General features: G+C 38.1%; 1 protein-coding gene across 1 annotated transcript in view; it reads right to left on the reverse strand.

Moving 5' to 3' along the window:
• Positions 1–9,362, reverse strand: part of LOC101845843 (solute carrier family 22 member 7) — a gene marked incomplete in the record, with an annotated part of 111,993 nt that overhangs the window by 41,827 nt on the left and 60,804 nt on the right.

Genomic DNA, 9,362 nt, shown 5'->3' on the forward strand with positions numbered 1-9,362 from the left:
ACATCGGAATTTCAACTATCGACCCGCAGTAAACGATACATTTCCAAAAAAGCAAGAACAGACAGATAGAAATTCATTCGTACTAACTGCAGTGAGGTTACTGAAAACACAGTGCTACAAATGAAACACAGAGAGAGAGAGAGAGAGAGAGAGAGAGAGAGAGAGAGAGAGAGAGAGAGGGAGAGAGAAAGAGATGACGAATAGGAACACCTACGTACATTCACCCCCATACACACACAGACATAATAATAGTAATATACGTTCACCAGAGCTGGAGTATTAAAACATCATGTCTGCCATTCGGAATCCCAGTAAGATGTCAATCTTAAATTAATTTAACGCTTCGTCGGCTTTCATTGTCTAACTTTTCACTAGAAATCAATTTATTTTTAAATGCCCTAAATTCGTAGCCGTAAGTTTTGTCCCCGATGCTGAAACAAAAAACTCGGAATTCCGGTCACATCCGGGAACATCCTTCCGACCTTCCCCGGGGCCACATCCAGCAAACTAAAATGTTTAGTCATTTCATTCCAATCACATTCTTTTCCCTTTCAAAAGACCATTTCCACGACAGAGAGAGAGATTTGTTTGTTTGTTTTAGTAGAGGTTTTACGGCGCTCGCAACTGTATAAGGTCATATGAGCGCCAGAAGATTAGAGGTGTTACAAGAGAGTAACAAAAATGTTTAAAAAGAAGTAGGGGAGATAAGGACGATAGATGTTTGATAGGAAAGAATGAGCTAACCACACCAGAGCACCCGCCAACCACCCACCGAGAAAGAAAGAGCTAACCACACCAGAGCACCCGCCAACCGCCCACCGAGAAAGAGAGAGAGAGAGAGAGAGAGAGAGAGAGAGAGAGAGAGAGAGAGAGAGAGAGAGAGAGAGAGAGAGAGAGAGAGAAGAGGGGTAAATCTATCTAGTTGATGGGGTCAACGATGTAAGATTTACACAAAAGTAGTTCGACTGTTAGAATAACACACTGGGGGTTTTTTATTAGTTCGTGAAACGAAATATAGTTTAGTCCGGATCCATTCCACAAAATGCAGCTTTAAGCCTCCACAGCTAGTTCATGCGAGCAAAGGGACACAATAGATAGATAGATAGATAGATAGATAGATAGATAGATAGATAGATAGATAGATAAGAGGGTATAATACGGCTGTCCATCCACCTTTCAATATTCCATGTTACATAGAGAAATTCCTCCTTAAGCAAATCTTTGCTGTTTGTTAATCGGAACAATAGTCTGTCAAACAGCGAAAGTGTGATGCAGTGAGAAAAAGGTGAGTCACGATGGAAGTAAATCATGCGCCAATACAAAAGTCATAAATAACTAGGGCGAACGCTCCTTAGAGAACTATCTGCAGCAACACAGGGGATCACAGATCATCTATCATTTACTGCGAGAGGCAAACAGACAGGGGGGGGGGGAACGATGTTTTATTAGAGAAAGGGGAATTATCGTTTTACCAACGAGCGAGCAGGAATGCAATCATTTACGGAAGCAAATTTCAGAATGCAATATTAACCCAATAACCTCCATACCTTTGTTTTTCAAAATACAATCATTGCTCGCAAGATCTGAAAAGATGCGAATGTGAAATTATGTGAAACAGAGTACGGTTGTGTGTCTAGCCATTGTCTATCTTTGCCTGACTTATAGAGATAGAGTTTGATGTTGTCGTTAACCCTTGAGATACAGAAGTGGGTGGTTGGCGGGTGCTCTGGTGTGGTTTGCTCCTTCTTTCCTATCAAACACCTGTCGTCCTTATCTCTCCTTCTTCTTTTTTGTGTACGTCATTCTATTGAAACATCTATTCTTCGGCTCTTATATGACCTTATTTTGTGACAAGTGCCGTAAAATTCTTACTAAAACTAAAACTGAGATACCGAAGGCCATTTCAACGTTTGCCAGTCGGTGGTCATCCACAGATGCAACAAAATTGAGAGCCCCTAGAATGAAATTTCGATTTTTTGGTGAGAGAAGTTTCTCATTTTGTTTTGGCCTAAAATCTGGAACTCCTCGCCCCAGGATCTCAGAGAAATAACAAATTTTGATACGTTTAAGTAAATGCTCAAAACTCTTTTGTTTAATTCTTAGTTGTAGTGTGTTAGTAAGTGCGGATAAATATGTTTGTTTGTTTTTTTATTGCTGTTCTTTTGTTATGTGATTTATGTATGGTTGTGAAAGTTCTTCTGTATGTGGTTGAACTGGTTTTTCTTATTTCTGTGAAATATTTTCTCTACTATAGTGTAGTCAAAAATTCGAGGAGCAACTTATCCTCAAATATCTCTTTAACGGGTGAATCAATGCCATCCATACTTTGCATTGCAATTTGTATCAGTTTGTCTTAACTAAATCATACTTTCCCAGAACAATTGGGGCTGGATTTAAAAACTTTTCTTCACAAATGCATATAAAATACTTGAAATCTCTGTCACAAGTAGAATGGTATTGTTCACAGCACTTACCGCTTCTCACACACATTCTGATTACGCATATGGCCTACGTCACGGCTCATCAATGACAATGTTTACTTGCAAAACTTGTTACAAGAAATTATTGTTATAGCGAACACATTTTTGCACTAATGGCTCTCAAAACATGCGTCCAATGAGTATAACGTCCCGATTAGAAAATCTGACGGACTTGCTATTAAAAGTAATATTGCCCCAGCTGTAAACATTTAAAAATCTGTAGAAACCACCCACTCGTATTTTTTATTAGTATTTATTAAGGAATTTTCTAGAATACAGCGTGTAGGTGTTTACAAAAATGTTGATCTGTTAAGACAAATTGATACAAGTCACTGTGAAAACGTTGGAGAACCTATGTTCGATAGATGAGGAGATATTTGAAAATAAGTCGCCCCACGAATTTTTTTACAGCACTATAGGACGGGATAGAGCGCTATATAAATGCAATTCATTATTATTATTACTATCATTATTATTACTATTATTATTATTATTATTATTATTATTATTATTATTATTATCATCATTTTTTTAAATAGTATTATTATTAGTATTATTATTATTAGTATTAGTATTAGTATTAATATTAGTATTATTGTTATTATTATTATTATTATTATTATTATTATTATTATTATTATTATTATTATTATTATGCTCAACCGTAAGGCCCTGAGTTCGAACTATGTCACAGGCCCGAGGTTGCGTCCTTGGGAAATGCACTTTACATTAAAATGTCCTCACTTCACTCAGATGTCAATGTGTACTCGTTTATATGGAGAAAGATCTTGTCAGTTTGTTAATTTTTGAGCGTATATTATGCTTCCCGGCTAGCCGAGAATGTTTCTGAGTGCTCTAGATCTAGAGTCTACTGGGGTTATGATACGGTTGAAAAGCCCATAGATCGTTCTGTAGAGCTTGGATATGCGTTACATATATGCAATTATTATTAATAATTTTATTAGCGAGCAAATTTTTGTAATCAAATTGTTCAGCATCACAAGCGTGCTTATAACTCCGCTCCTTTTTAACCTACTGATGCTTTTTAAACACCAAACTGAGAAAAAAATTAAACCATTATGCAATAAACATACACCTTGATTAAAATTCAGTCAGATGGATGCACTTTAGTGTCGCAGATTGATGCTGGTCTGAAAACAACCGAGAGATGCCATAATGGAAGAGTTAATAGAAAGGCTTTTAGCGTCCTGCTGTAACACAATTGATTTCTCCAAACATACGGCTCCGTGCTGTTACGGGGGTAAAATGAGGAGCCAGAAATGAATGACCTTTAAGTGTCATGGCCGGCAAGTGGATATGAGGATAATGAGGATATGAGGATATGAAGATATGAGGATGTGAGTCAGCCTGCAAATACATGTGTTTAGATGTTGGCATTAAATTCAACTCCCACCCCAGGAAACACACACAGACACAATTTATATTCCTTTTTTTTATTGAGTTTGTTATTATTATTATTATTATTATTATTATTATTATTATTATTATTATTATTATTATTATTATTATTATTATTATTATTGCTATTGTTATTATTATTGTTATTAATGCTGTCATTGTTATTGATACCGTTATAGTTAATGTTATTGTCATGTTACCATGATCATTTTTATCATTGCATTAGTAGTACTGTTGTTATTATTTTTTTAAATTATTATTATTATTATTATTATATTATTATTGTTATCATTATTAATATTATTATCATTACCGTATCATTATCATATTTATCAACATTTATGTGCGTAGCAGTAGCCGGTTCCCAGAACGAGAAATTCCTGCACCGCCAGATTTCATTTAAAGACAAACCCGAGCTCTTCACACCGGCGTCTCTCGTGTAGACGTCTCTCGTGTAGCTGTTTGACGCTTTGCCACCCGTCGCACACAGAAAACGTGAGTTCGATTCCCAAGTTGAGAGTTTTCTGTAACCCCCCCCCCCCCCCCCCCCGGGGGGCGGTGCTACTGACTGAAGTGTCTTATTGCCGTTTCCAAAGGAGGAGACATTAACATTTCGAGTTCTTACGCACAGTAGAATTGTAATTGTAAATGGGCTGATTCATCAATGTCATGCTCATAACTGTGCCTGAACTGCAATAGGAAACTGCTGCTTTTTCTTTCCTAATCGTTACTATTGTCATTTTGCCTCTTCTTCTTTTGTATGTTTGTCACACTTTTATGACTCGCTATTTCCGGGGTGCCTTAGTCGAAGCAGATTTTGTGCTGTTGAAGCTAGAGAGATGAGCAGAGTAAGTCTGATTTCCTGTAAGGACTTCTCTATTGACATCCGCCCCTTGGCGCTCATATGACCTTATGTAGTTGCGAGCGCCGTAAAACCTCTACTAAAACATAAAACTGAGAGTTTTCTGATAGGGGTGGGGGGATTATCGATTGTCTCCATATATTATGTCTCCTGGGTCGTGCATGCCTTTGATCCTGGGTTGGCCCTGAAAGACAGAGTCGAAGCAGCCCGCTTCCACTAAAATCTAATTTTGAGACATCGTGGTGAAATTGGGCGCTCGTCAAAATATTTAGATCAAATGAAAAGACAAATGTTCCTATAGTTTGGCAATTTTGGCCTAAATTTTGTTTTTTAGCTCAAGAATTTTTATGTCCGTATTAAAGCATATTTCCATGTGGATTTCACTGAAAAACGTTGATTAATGACAAAAAATATGTAAATTTTAAGATTACAAGGACTCTCAAACAAAAGTGGTTACCAAACTTTGGTAGCTATTTTCTCGCTAATTTTACCTCTGAGACCAGGCTACCCCCACCTACTTCAATCGCAAATATCTCGACTTTTATTCAAGATATAAGGGTGGGGGGTTCAGAACAAGCAAGGCAAATGGATCAGCTTTCTAATGATACCAATAACTCCGCATGCCCAAAAACCTGACGAGCGCCTGATTCCACCGCGTCGTGGCACAATTTATGTCGATGGGGGTGTTAACGTCTATGATTACATATTACGTACTGTTCTATGATTACATATTACGTACAGTTCTATGATTACATATTACGTACAGTTCTATGATTACATATTACGTACAGTTCTATGATTACGTATTACGTACAGTTCTATGATTACATATTACGTACTGTTCTATGATTACATATTACGACCATTCTCGACAACAACACCTCTTTGCGGCAAAATTTAATCGTAGAACTTTTATCGACTCAGAGAATCTTCTGATCTTACATTACCAAAGTCATTTGGCCGGAGTCGGAAGTTAATCTCCTCTGATAACATGAAGTGTTAGAGGGAAACATTTACGTAAACCCTTACGCTCACATTATGTCTTGTATGAGTATTACCCAACCGGATGTTAAAACGGATAACAGAATGTAATTTAATTTCCTCCCCCCCCCCCCCCCCCACCCCCCGTATCTACATGATTTAGAACAGCGCATGTTAAACTGAGCGATTTCGCCCTCATTAATTTTTTTTGGAATGTATTGGAAAGCGGTAATGATAACCTGGGTAAAGACAGGTTTTATTTAATGCCCCATTTAGAAATACAGTATGTCGGTGGTTGGTGTGGGGGAAAAAATACGATTTGGTGAAATGAAATGGTATAGGTTTAACGCCCCTATCAACTCTATTAGGTTATTCAAGAGGTGGAACCTCGTTTTGTGTTTCGCAAATGGTAAAAGATGTTTCTTTTTGGTCTGCAGAAGACCTTTAACTGCGAGTTGTTTAGTTTTAGTTTAGTATGGGGTTTTACGGCGCTCGCAACTGCATAAGGTCATATGAGCGCGCCCCAGTTGAAATGTACAATTTCCACATATTTGAAAAATATGATAGGGCATTATCATTCAAGCATTTGTGAAATAGTGTGGCCAACTTGAACATGATTCTTTTTTCAACCTCAAGCCTGTGCAGTGTCTGTAATAATAATGATGATAATATAGCATTTGTATAGCGCATGCCCCCACTCGAAAGCAAGCTCTATGCTCTTTACACTATATTATTACCCCAGCAGACGATAAAACACTCAGAAACATTCTCAGCTTTCCAGGAACCATACAATGCATGCAGCTGGTTAAGCGCTCAAAATACTACCAAACTGATACGAACTTTTCACTGTCTATAGCCGGGTACCCATTTTCACCTGGGTGAAGTTGGGAATATTCGGGTAAAGTGCCTTTCCCATGGACACAACGTCGGGCCCGCGGCTCGAACCCCCGAATCCGCAACCTCACAATTACGAGTCCGGTAGCCTAACCAAAAGGAGAGGTTCACTTTCCCTTCTGTAAAACTAAAGGTGGAGCATTGTTTTGAACAGTTTGGAATCGTTTCACTTCCTCCAGAGTATTCCCGGTAACGAGGAGTTACAATAATCTAGTCTTGATCAAACTTAGCTAGTTACTAATAAAGCTGTATACTTAGTTTTGATTAGATGACGTATTTTTACTTTTTTTTCAATTCTAAATGCATGCAGCTGATAAGATGATTTACCTCAGTCGACATTGACAAACTGGAATCAAGACAGGATCTTTAATTTTTCTTGAAAATGCAATTTCCGCATCACCAAATTTCTTGTCATCGTTGTCCATCTCGTTAAACAAACTGCACACGGCTTGCCGGCCAGAATAACAAAATAATATTTCTATTGTAAGCACTCAGCAAAGCAGTTTTACTTTATCCAATACTTCACTCGTGTGGTCTTGTTGGATATTATTATTTCTTGAGGGGATATATGCTAGCGACGAAAGACGAGAGGGTTTTTATTTCATGTTTCGTTTTGTTGGGGTTTTGTTTGGAGTTAGTTGCTTTTGGGTTCTTTTTTATACTTGTAAATAAATGATATTTCCTTACTGTTTGAGTTTTTTGTCAGATTTTCTTATCAGTACGAATGAAAACGTAAACGATCTATGTTCGACGGTCGTTAAAAAGTAGACTCTTCTTCTTTTGACGTTCAAGCAGCTTTTTGTTTCAAATAAATTGAATCTGTTCGCACAATTAATTGAGCGCACTTTGCCGAACGAACGGTCGATCAACTTTAGTCTTTAAACAAAGCTGGACGAAAAAAGAAAAAGAACTCAGATTAAATTTCGTGCTAAAGGCAGCTATTCATTGACATTTTAGTGGCAGATACATTGTCTCAAGGGGGAAATAAATCGTTGCTCTCCCTTTGTCTCCACGGGCAGAGCAGATTCAGAGCAGTAGTTTCATCTCCTACGAGATTACATTTTGTCACCGGCATATGTCGCCTTGCACACAAAGGAAATGAGTTCGAGTTCAAAGTGGGAACTTGGTAAGTAAACGCGCTCCTAGAACCTCGATCTTTCTGCTGAGCTTTAGGATCCAAAACAGTTTGGTTGGGCCAGATGGGCATGGAGCAAACAGACAACGTTATAACCCGATCCGTTCGCCCTGTGGTCATTTTGTACACATTTTAGAATACTTCTAGTACGAAGATCTCTTTGAAACTTTCAGTTACTCTCAAAAAATCACTTTGGCAGACTGCTATGCAAAGCGCACTAAGCGGCTTGACGAGTAAATTTCCTCTTTGAAAGTGGTGGCACAGAGTTCTCCACGTCGCATGGATGCGATAGTAATACACGACGTACGGATAAGGTTAAATAGTCATTGGTGATGCGGTAGTGGCAGGAACATTGACGGTCTTGTCCAGTCATTTACCATCGTTCCTCCAGTTGACTTTTTGCTTTGTAAACATGTCGCTATCTTAGATTTACAAAGTTTTATCTAACATTTTTGGCCGTTTTGAGTTACTCAGAACGTGAGGTCAGAAACCGATTATTCTATTTGCTCTATCAAAATCGTACGATTATTCGGAGTCGTTATCAAGATATTCAACGAGTTGCTGTCGAAAAAGCCTCACATGTAAAACTCAAAATTTTTCACGTCAAATTTCACAAAACTAAGTACTGGGCGCATTATGTGATGGAGCGCGGTGGAGTCAGGCGCTCGTCAATTTTTAGGTGCATGTAAGGATTTATTGGTAGCATTTCAAAGCTTGTTTATTGCATTTGGGGGAAATACCCAGCTTACTTCATTATTTGAATAGAAGTTGAGATATTTTCAATTGGAGCAGGTGGGGTCACCTGATTTCAGGGGTACAATTAGCGAGAAAATGGCTCCCAAAGTTCAGTCACTTACACATCTTAAGTGTCCTTGGAAACTGAAAATTTACTTCTTTTTTTGGTGCCTTTAATTGACGTTTTTTACCAGCGATTTCCATACAGAAATATCTTTTTAAATGGGAAATAAAAGGTGTTGAACCATAAACCAAAAAACAAAATGTCAAAAAAGGAAGAAAAGTGACAGTTTCTTCGATTTCATTATTTTGACTAGTGCCTGATTTCACCATGATGCCTCACATATAGACCTTTGTAACACATGGGTAACACATGACAAGAACAAAACCAGATGGAAAGTAAAGAGGTAGGACCTACTAGTCACACCCTCCAACCACCAGCCAGAGTTTTCTCTGTTTTCCTCAACTATAGATTCCTTTGCAAAAGTGCAAAGTGGGTGGTTGGCGGGTGCTCTGGTGCAGTTTGCTCCTTCTTTCCTGTCAAACAGCTATCGTCGTTATCTCCCCACCTTCTTTTTTATGTTTGTTACTCTCTTGCAACTCCTCTAATCTTTGGCACTTATATGACCTTATTGTGTTGCAAGTGCCGTAAAAACACTTACTAAAAACTAAAAGTGCAAAGACAACTTCACTCGTTTTCTTAACAAAAGTAAAAATCCCTCACTTCTTCTCTTGCGTCAACAACCTCCATCTTATGAACATTACTATAGAACTATAGACATGAAACACTTACAATATTCTTGAAGAAGAAACGACTGTATGCTGTTAAATGAGAAGCACAGTACCACGCCACCCC

This window comes from Aplysia californica, unplaced genomic scaffold (assembly GCF_000002075.1).
Source record: "Aplysia californica isolate F4 #8 unplaced genomic scaffold, AplCal3.0 scaffold00120, whole genome shotgun sequence".
In the NCBI taxonomy this organism is placed as follows: Eukaryota; Metazoa; Mollusca; class Gastropoda; order Aplysiida; family Aplysiidae; genus Aplysia; species Aplysia californica.